Genomic DNA, 10,336 nt, shown 5'->3' on the forward strand with positions numbered 1-10,336 from the left:
AAGAAAGAGGTTCTTGGCTTGTGTCTAGTGGAATATATCCAAGTGTCAAAAAACATGGCCGTCACTCTGGCTGTCTGCCAGAGTAACCAGTTTATGAATTATCCTCAGTGACAGACATGGCTCAAGCAGATCAGGGTGCGGTATCTCTCAGTTCTTATAGACACAGACCATATATGGCACAAAGAACACAGGGATATGTGTCCTATCTGTGTCTCTTGCTTTGGCAAAATGGCATTGGGTGAACTCCCTTATAGCTCAAGGTCCAGGAAAGGGAGAGATTTATGATGTCAAGCTCTTCCCTTTACCTTGCTCTAACATACAAAGCAGCAAGCGGGGGCATGTCTGTGCAGGGAGTGCAAGGCAGAGGATGAAGAGTAGTACAGGGAGTGCCTATTCCTGGCAACACCAAGCACTGCTGGTAGCCGAGGTGTAAGCAGGCCTGGTGGGACAGGTCTCACACCATCCTGTGTCCCCAATAATATTCAGTATTGATGAGTCCTGCACACTCCAACCACCTTGAGATTTCAACACTACAGATGCAAATCAGTTAAAATCACTTGGCCCAGGGACCATGAAGTGTCAATCACTCTCAGATGTGACCATCACAGACAGTATGTATGTTGCCACAGGGACTTAGTGACATGGATGGGGACAAGACTTCAGAATCCAAGCTCCTGGCCTTGTGCTGTAATTACTCAGTAGTGCTCCCTCTTGCAAGATCCTAAAAAAGCACAGGAAAATGTAGAGATCTCAGTAAAACATAACAAGCTCCTGGAACAAGTTGTTCTCCCTTACTGTTGCCTCTCCACTGAAATGCCTCAGGATGCTCACCTTGCCATATCTGCTATGTCATTTCTTTCCAGACTTCTCAGGGACAGGTCATAGTGATGTAGTTTCCCATTATTCACCTTTTCTCTCTTCAGCTAGTACTAGCCTGGTTTGCAGGGGTCCAAGCAAAAACATGTACACAAGAGCAGCGTTCACAACAAATATATCTGCCTCCAACACAGCAGTCACAACATTTATCTCTATTTTGGCTCTGATAAAAAAACATTCACTTTGTGGATTCCGTTGAAATGCTTGTTATATTTGCAACTAACTTCATCTGCATGCCAAAAATGAGTTTGTACACCCCCAGCTTCCTCTTTCTCTCATCTCCCTCCCAACAACTTCACAAAAATTTCAAACAAGAAAAGGTTGGCAACTTGTTGAAAGAACACAAAGACCTTGTCCTTGCTAGCCAGAGAAGCAGCACTGGTACCTGTCCATCAAGAACTCGTGGCTTTTCAGTTTGCATGTTTTTTGCTAACAGTGTTTATCCAGGTAGCACAGGTGGGGCGTATCATTTGGCAAACTTGCCTGTAAGCTTTTTACAACAAAGATAATAACAGGTGCAAGATAAGGGACACATATAAAAACAGAGTTCATTACAAATACATTTGCATCCAAAGCAGCAGCAGCAGGACTTGGCTCTGCTTTATCTTAAAAGCATACACTTTCTGAATTCCATTCAAATACTCACTGTATTTGCATCTGATATTGTATGCATGTCACCCCAGGCAACAAAATGGAACCAAAACAGTGTTCGCGTGGGCCTATGCTTCTGCACAAGGGCAGCTAGATAAACGATCCCCTCCCACGACAACACTGAGTTTTTAGGATGACTCTTGAAAAACTAGGGTCAAAATTTTGTAGCAAGTTCATTGTCCCCACAGAGAGCTGGATTTTCAAATAAATTCTTTAGAGAAGGCTTCTTAACTCTGAAAACCTCATTTTGATGTCAAAGTGGAAGCTGGGCAGTTATGATGTCTAAGCCCTTGAAAATTTGGCCCCAAATCTACTTCTGCCTGTTCCCGTGTTCAGGGAATGTGGCAAAGCTGTGGAGAGGTGCCTGGTCAGAGAGGGTCAGTAATCTTCAAGTAGTAGAGAGACTAAGGTTAATCAGGGTGATACAAGGGCTGCCATTACATCTTTTCTTTGAATTACGCTCTGGAGAAGTCCTATTTTACTCCACTAGCTATGAAGAAATAAGAGACTATCCTAAAACATTAGGTAACAAAAGTTGCGTGACCTGAATACCCTCTGTTTCACTAACACTAACAAGTTTCCAGTCTGAATCAGGAATGATTGAAAGTGGATAATATCTGGCCTTTACTTGATGGCCTATGTAAAGGGAGTTGACAGACCCACCCACTTCACTGGGGGTAAGGGTCAACCTCACATAAAATCACAGAAGGCTTGAGAATACCTGAAGAGCAGCAATTCCTGTTGAGTGCATTGGAGGGTGCTCACAGTTGCCAAAGGTATTGGTGGATATGGAAAAAAGAGCTGTATCCTTTCACTCTGAGGACAGTCACTCCAGCTCAGTCCTGTAGCACACGGCCAAGGAAGCGCATAGAGGTCCTCACGCTTCACAAATCACTGAGACCTTTGCTTTCTATTGCCATTAGGATAGCACCTTTTACAACTATGTGGGCTTGAAACTGGGGAGTGAAAGAGCAAAATGGTAGTAAGAAATAAAGGAAAGCGTCTGAGCACATATCTACAGGCAAAACTACAAAAAAAAAAAAAAAAAACAACCCAAACCAAAACCAACAAATGCAGCAGCAACAAAGACAAAACCCCTTCACTGCAACATCCTTTTGGAACTTTCTATCTACTTTGTAATTAAAGACCTAGATGTCTAAACCATGTAAAATGGGAAAACTGTGCTTTAAAGTATCCCGGTGCACCACATGCATTAATGTATTATTTGTGGCCAGGAGTGAAACTATTGCAGTTAGTCATGTTTTGTTAGTGTACTCCTTTTAACAAAACTTTTGGTTTAATATTTTTAGTAGTCCAGGTAAAAATAACTGCATATGCCTGTATACTTTGGAATGGAACTGGATAGGAAATACTATTGTTACTACACAAAGGTATTTTCTTAATTTTTTCATACTGGAATGAATCCAGAATTATTCAGAAGAGAAAAATGAGAGAGGAAGAAGGAATATATCTTGCCCATATGAGTAGAGCCAATAGACCTATCAGATCATAGTTCAAATTTCTGCTCTTGCCATTACAGATTAGGGGTCCTGGTGTCAGTCTCCCTCTCCCAATGAATACCTTATCCTCTAGGCTCTTGGGTATTCTAAGGTGCATCTCTCTCTCTCTCCTGTTCTCTTCTGTATGAAATTTTTTTGGGGCAAGCACTGGAATATAAGTAAACCTCCTATATTCCAGACTTTGTGTTTGGCTATCACAGGATAGCTGAGGGTCTCTTTTTCTCATTTATATGTTGACAAGAAATATCACCTGGTCAAAACTAGTCTGGATGTTTTTACAAGGGTTGGCTATAAATGATCAGTATTTTCTGACAGAAAACACTTTTTTTTGCCCCCAGAAATTCTGTGTTAGAACAATTGTATTGTAACTGAATTATTCCTACTGAGACCAGCCATTGCTGTCACTAGAAATTCAGCCCTGAGAATTAAGTTTTATCCAAGGAGTAAGTTTGACAAAATACTTTAGAAAGTAGGAATCAGAGACAATTATCTTTCAGCTTTTGAGAGAGATACTAGAAAAAGTGATGAAATGAGCTCTTTAACACAATGATACACCAAAAAAAGTTTGTAGAAGCCTCTTACCGTGCTTAAATATTCATGTACAGTGTTAAAAATAACTCAGTAAAACATTAAATAAAATCACCATTTTCACTGCAGTGGCAACACGAAAGGCTAACTTATTAGAATCAATACAGACTTGAAGAAGCTTTTTCAATTATTATACATGATATGTGAAGTATTTGCTTAAAGAAAAAAACTGTAGTTTAATGAGAACATTAAAGGTACAGAACAGTAAGAAACAAATGTCAGTGCACTGAGAACGAGGTCAGGATTGTTGCTTTTTATGCAACACCTAGTTTATTCTTTTCTTACTAAGGGTTTAAATCAGTTTAACACCATTTTGGTTCATTCTGAGATTAACAAAAGTTAATATTTTATAAGATTTATTTATAATACTCTTGAGGTTTAGAGTATGTTTATGTAACCCTTCTGCCAGGAATTGGCAGCAGCTGAAAGAGCTGGATTCATTTATCTAGGGGTTCTCTGTGAAAACCTAAACAACTGCAGTTTCAGCCTCCACCCAGAAACCTGCCAAAGCTAAATGACCTCCTTTGGGTGCCTTGACAAACAATAAATCCTGCTCGAGTCATAGCAAGGTTTAAAACAAGGTCCAGAATTTTAAGACAAAGAGAACTTTAGAGATGAGAGAAAGGGAAGAAGAAAGACTCAGGATAAACCCGCAAGAGCCATGAATCAATTAAATAAACAACGCTTAAGCGATATTCCTAGCCTCCCTCTCCTCCTTTTTTCTGAGTCGTCTTGGCATGGCACAAAATAAAGGTCTGCTCTTGTTTCCAAACAGATGTCTTACAACTTGACTGTTGCTCCTCACTCAAAACTTCTCCCATATTTACGGTGTGGTTTCATGTTACAGTGAGGCTGATGAACATAGATGTATCATGGTCCACAAACAGGGGGATCCTGCTGCCCCTCCAGCTCATAGCCCCTTGCTGATGCTCACGCCCGGTGCTGGCTCTGATGCTCCTCGGCCCACACAGTGAACTGATTCAGAGCACCAAACTGGCAGGAAACTAACTCAGGAAAATTGAAAGAGAACATTGAATGTTTTTTTTTCTGGTTTAACTCCTTGAATCTGCTCACCATGCTATAAAATGAAGGTCAGAGCTGGCACCAGGAAGGAGAATGGCAAGGCTGGGGATGGAAAGTCGGACTGCTGCTTGCAGTAATAACTAGCCAATAAGTTGGGTTGGCTTAGCATTAAGATGAAACAGCTCTTAAACATGGTGGTACTTTTATATTAATTTGTTGGCTTATCCCGATGTAGGCCAAACTTTGAGGAAGCACAGCTACTCCACCTGCGACTACAGAACTAACATAACTCTTCTGTGGTGCACATACAAGTTAGTTTTGCTTCCATCCTACAAACCTTCCAATACTTTTCCAACTTTTCCCTGAGGTACCTGGAAAGAACAGACTTTCTCCAGCGATCACTGGAAAAGAGTAATAAAGTGAATCAGTTTACTGCAGTAAACAAGCTCCCAAAGAGAAGCGTTAGGTGTACTCACAGGGGAGAACGTGAATCCGTGCGCGGTCGCTCAGATGCTCCTTCTGCAGCATGGGCGCTTTCTGCTCAGCTAACCCAACTTGAGTCGAATTTCCTCTGCTGAAGACCGTTTGCAGTAAGGGTGCAGAAAGGGTGAGAGGAAGCGGTCTGCAGAGCATATCAGGAGGCCCTGGTAGCTGACTTACAGCCCTTTCGCACGGCTGTATGTGGCTGAGGTGCCAGCTGTGTCCCCCAGCAAGTACCTCAGAGCTTGTAAGATTTTTCCAACCATACCAGCTGGCTGACTGAGTATGTTAGGTCTCCCTTCAAAACTTGCCTCTTATATTCTCATGTCACAACGGCTTAGGCCTTACTGATGCATTATATTCTCTGTAGCGGGTTCCCTTGCAGAGCAGTGGTCTGTGTAAGGCTATTACTGTGTAGTGTCTAACAAAAGCAAGCGTTTGGGACTGCTGCCTTAAGACAACAATTTTTCTTGCAGAGAGTTCTCTAAATAAACTCTGGCCAGATTATACAGCATGAAGAGTATCTCATCCAAGATGAGGAACCAGAGACTGCCTGTTGCAAAACTGAAACAAAAAGTTCTGCTGAACACAGAGCCCTTGGGTCGGCTGTGACGCCCCGGCAGAATCGTGCTGTCCCACAGCAAACCAGCCCCGAGCCTCGTGGCTCCTGAGCTGGAGCCGCAGCTCCGCGGCCTGCTCCGTAACCCACCTGCATCACGTTGTCAGAAGGAGCAAGAGATGCTGTAGTTCAGATTCCTCAGATTTTGGGGTGCCCAGTTTAAAATCCCAAGCATCTAATTTTCAAAAGAGCAGGGGTCTTAGGTTAAGCTGATGACGACTGTGCCTACCTTCGGCGCGCAGGTAAACTGAGGCAGGGGATCGCACAAAGGAAGCCATTTGCAGGACAACAAAAGGCTTCATGGCTTCTCCAAAACGCTGGATCTAAATCGCGTATTCTTGAGTGCCATCTACTGGTATTTTTTCTATTGAATGTTTACACCACACTTGATTGCGACTTTTCAGTGTTTTCTCAGGAAACCTCTGAGCTGCGTAACCTAAACACAGTCTCGTTTCCAGCACCTCGCAGGCGCAGCGGAAGCTGTGTGCCCCGCCAGGCCCGGGCTGCCCACGGCCCGGCAGGGCCCCGCGCCCGGCCCCGGGATGCCGCCAGGGCACCCGCGCGATGCAGGAGGCAGGGAATTCGGTCAATTAATCCCCTCAAGAAAGGGTGTTCCCAGCACAGCCCTCTCACGGCCAGCAAGGGCTGTTTGTGAAGCCTGCCTGCCTGACCTCCCCCTCACCAGGTGGCGTGGGTAACAGTACGTGTGTGAGGTGAGGCTAATAAAGGATATTTTCCCTAAAAAAAGTATATTCTAGAAAGGCCGTTTCCCCTACAAAGGCTGCCTCCCTGAGCCGGCGGGGAGGGGCCGGGGGGGAGGCAGCCCGACGGCGGGCGAGCATCGCCGCAGCGCCCTCGCCTCGCCCCGCCGCCGCCGCGGCCCGGCGGGGGCTCTGCCCTCCGGGCCCGGCCGGGCCGCGGCGGCGGCGGTCGCGGGGAAGGGGCCGCCCCGCTCGCCCGCCGCTGACTGACGGGAGGGCGGAGCGCGGCGGGGCGCAACATGGCGGCTGCCGCTATGGCGCTGGGCGGCGCGCGGCGCCCGGGGCCCTGCAGCCGCCTGGCTGGGGCGGCCGCCGCCCGCGGCGGGCTCCTGCGGCTGCGGCTCGGCGGCGGCGGCAGGGCGGCGGCGGCCGGGAGCCGGCCGGCGCCCGGAGGGGAAGTGCAGTATTGCGCCGAGCTGCTGCGGTGAGTGCTCCGCGGCGGGGCCCGGCCCAGGGCGGCAGAGGCGGCCGCCGCTCCCCGCGCAGGGACCTGTCGCATTTGTTCCCCCCTTCGCAGTGTCGGGCCCGCAGATCCGTGCGTTTTCTTGCAGCAGGGCAGCTCCCCGCCCCCCGCCGCTCTGCACGTCCCGGGCGCTGACGTGACCTGCGCGGCCACTGCGGCAGCGATGGAGAGCGCTGCTTCTGGAGAAATCTTCCCTCGTTTGGGGGGGGGAGAGCAGTGGAAACTTAGATAAATATCTTAACTCCAAGGGCAACTTAACCTGTGCAAACAACAATCATTTTTCCCCCTTCTTTCACAGCTGCTTTCCTTCTGAAGAAGTGTTGTGTGCTTCAGCTCACCGCCTCTCCTTTTGGAGAGGAGGATTATGGAAGTGACCGTTTAAAACTAATTGGTGTTAGCAGGCCTTCTTGGCTATTGGGAAGTAGCCAGGTTTTCCAAGTATCTCTTGGAAAAATGACCAAAAGCAGAGGAAATCCAGCAGCTGGACAGGCAGCTTAAGTAGCTTGTGTGACCTGGATGCGGGAGGGAGAGGAGGCCGCCATGTTTTCAAGAGTGTTTTGGTGAAAACCAAAATGCCCCACAAGGAGCAGGAGCGCAGCTCGGGCGCTTCCAGGTCACGGGCCGTCTCCTGGCTCCGCTGGGAGCTGTAAGTGCTGTGCAGTGCCTGCTGGTTGGTGTCTAGTCCCCGCGAGTTAAGCAGTGCAAAGGAAAGGTGCAACGAGTTCTTCATAAAGACACAAAGAGTTTCTTCTGGGATACAGTTGTCCCAGATTGATGGCGAGAGCAGGGAGAAGACTTCAGAGTGTGTGCAGAAAGAGTGGAGCACGCTGATCTTATTTCTCCAAATAACACTTGTGAAAGATAGAAAGGTATATAAATATATAAAGGTATATGCAGCAGACCTCCTCAGATGCATAACCAGTTTGCATTTTAGTTTGCAAAACTTCAGATTATGGCAGTAATTTTCCTGGTTACTCTGCCTGGGATTCAGCTGTTACTTAGGAAATCAGAGACCATGTGTGCAATTAATATGCACAGTTAAAATGGTTTCAGTAACAAATGACTGAAAATGATAGTAGGCTTGCAAGGTACAGAAGCTAAGGAGGTTGGGTTTAAACAATTTTTTGTTATTTTTTGTTAAAACAGATTTTATAGAAAAAAACTAGTTAGAATACATAATCATTCAAAATAATAAATGAAGAATGCTTTTGGCATGTTTTTTATCATTTCATTAGAGCTATGTGGTAGCTTATATATTGCATGAAAATCATAAAAAAATTAAAAACTGTAAGAAGAAGGAGTTAGTATTCAAACAGAAACAAATCAGTTCAGGCTGTGCAAGCATTAGCAACTTTCCAGCCCTGAATATGGGTATACCACAAAACACAGGAAGAACAACAGAGCTGATGGGGGTTTTAATCATGTAGATTTTTGCAACTTCTTGTAATATGCAAGCTGTCCTTTCTCTTATTTTTTTTTTCTGTTAAATAACTCTCTTAAAGGTAGTTTTAAGCTGTTTCATTAAAAATATGTTTCCCTTGTGGTTATGGTTTTTGTCTCTTGCCTTTTATGATGAGAGCAGACTCTGGAAGATAAGCTCATGAATTGATGATATTATGAGGATTTATAATATGGAGGAAATTCTCTTTAAGATTCTTTCGATTTTTCATTGTATTGGAAATCCAGTAATGGTTATAACCACATTTTCTTACTTCTGTGGGTAGGGAAGGGGAGGGAAACCATTGAAATACTTGATATCAGACTTAAATTCTTTTCCCTCCTTTCTTTATTCCTCACTTTAATACGTGAAGAGAGTTGGGGTGGAACATGATCTACGGCAATAAGAATTTTATTTTACAGACTGTGGGTTAACTGAAGGTTCCAGAAAATTAATTTGCTTCTCTACTATTATGCCCAAGGGGTCACTGTCAGCATAAAATTCATGTTTTTTTTCTGATTTTTTTTAGGTTCCTTTTTGCTACACCTAATTTTTAAGCTTACGGCAACTGAAAAAATTACTAGAGGGAAGAAAAATCTTTCTATTGTACTATTTAGTTTGTGCAATTTGCTTCAGTTGTGTGATTGGTTTCCTTTCTGTAGGTAGTTGTGTTTCTTTGTGTGAACAACCCAGTAAAAGTGAGTAACTAGAACTAGGAATACATGACTGTAAACCTGGGAAGTCTGCCCATGATGGGCAATACTGAATATTATTACAATCCACCTTGAGAAAAAATACTAGGTTTTGCATTGCTAGTACTTTTAGAAAAGTGTCTTAATTGAGGGAGATTTAATGCATCTGCTTTTTGTTATTAATGTGCCTTTTAAAGCCTCCTAAAATCCGCAAACAACATTTGCTATATATGCTTCTGGATTTGCGTCAGGCTCTAAAAGAGGTTTCACAACAGTTGTGAAAACTCAAAGCATTTGCTAGTTATCAGCTGCTGTGTTTTGTAGGGGTAAGAACCCCTTATATCTGATTTCCTTTTTGTTTGATGCTGAAAATAGCAACTCTAATAGTAACCCTTGGTTTATTTTTGCTATTTTAAGCTTATGTTCAAGAGAAATATGAGCACATGTAAGAATGGCAAATTTCATGAAAATGAATAAACGTGTTTACCTTAACACCCTGCTTTTCGACTCTTGGGGCTGGATTTGGAATCGCTAGTTTTCTTGTTATAAAGAATCAGGTTACAGGCCTAGCAGAAAGTACTGTTCAAAACAAGCAACTTAGCTTTTCATAGGTGACCAAGTGTTTTTAATAGTTACAGTTATGTAGGATTTTGCAGTTCATAATCATTGTGTTGTGATTGTTTTTAACTTAATGGCACACCCCAGCGGCCGAACAAAGGTATATCACTCTAGATTGGCAGCAGGCTACCTGCAGCAAAACTGCCGCAACGAAGAGCATTTATGCTTTGGATATAGTTGCCAATAAACAAAAACTTACTGGTTAAGCAAGCGGTCTTCTGCCAACCTCTAAAGCACAATCTCTTAAAGCAATGTGGTTTTATGTTTAGAAAAGAAGTCTGGAAGTCAGACAATCTGGATTCTGTTTGCAGTGCTGCCACAGACTTGTTCCATGCCTTTAGCCAGATAACTTGAGATCTGAATTTGAGAGGTGCATATCTTCCCTCTAATGCTCTGAGAGTTCAAACTGCATCCCCTCCCCTCCCCCCAGGAGTTTGCCTTATTTTAAAATAGGCTTTAAAGCTACTATTTTTGCGAAGTTAGAGTTGAGCTGTAACTTACTGCTATTATATCAGGAGTTAAGCGCTAAGCAATAGCATGCCCAGTTTACATCGAGCTGTACATAAAATATGTTTTTTGTTTGTCCTTTTATAGAAAGCATGACTAT

General features: G+C 44.1%; 1 long non-coding RNA gene across 1 annotated transcript; it reads right to left on the reverse strand.

Annotated features, from left to right (window-relative positions):
• Positions 1-137: 137 nt before the first annotated feature.
• LOC136991369 (uncharacterized) lies at positions 138-5,456 on the reverse strand. Its single transcript, XR_010883568.1, has 4 exons — positions 5,135-5,456; positions 2,249-2,483; positions 832-934; positions 138-721 (listed from the first exon to the last, which is right to left on the reverse strand). It is a non-coding gene; the product is annotated as an uncharacterized lncRNA (long non-coding RNA).
• Between the last annotated feature and the right edge of the window lie 4,880 nt (positions 5,457-10,336).

Source organism: Apteryx mantelli, chromosome 2, assembly GCF_036417845.1.
Source record: "Apteryx mantelli isolate bAptMan1 chromosome 2, bAptMan1.hap1, whole genome shotgun sequence".
Classification (NCBI taxonomy): Eukaryota; Metazoa; Chordata; class Aves; order Apterygiformes; family Apterygidae; genus Apteryx; species Apteryx mantelli.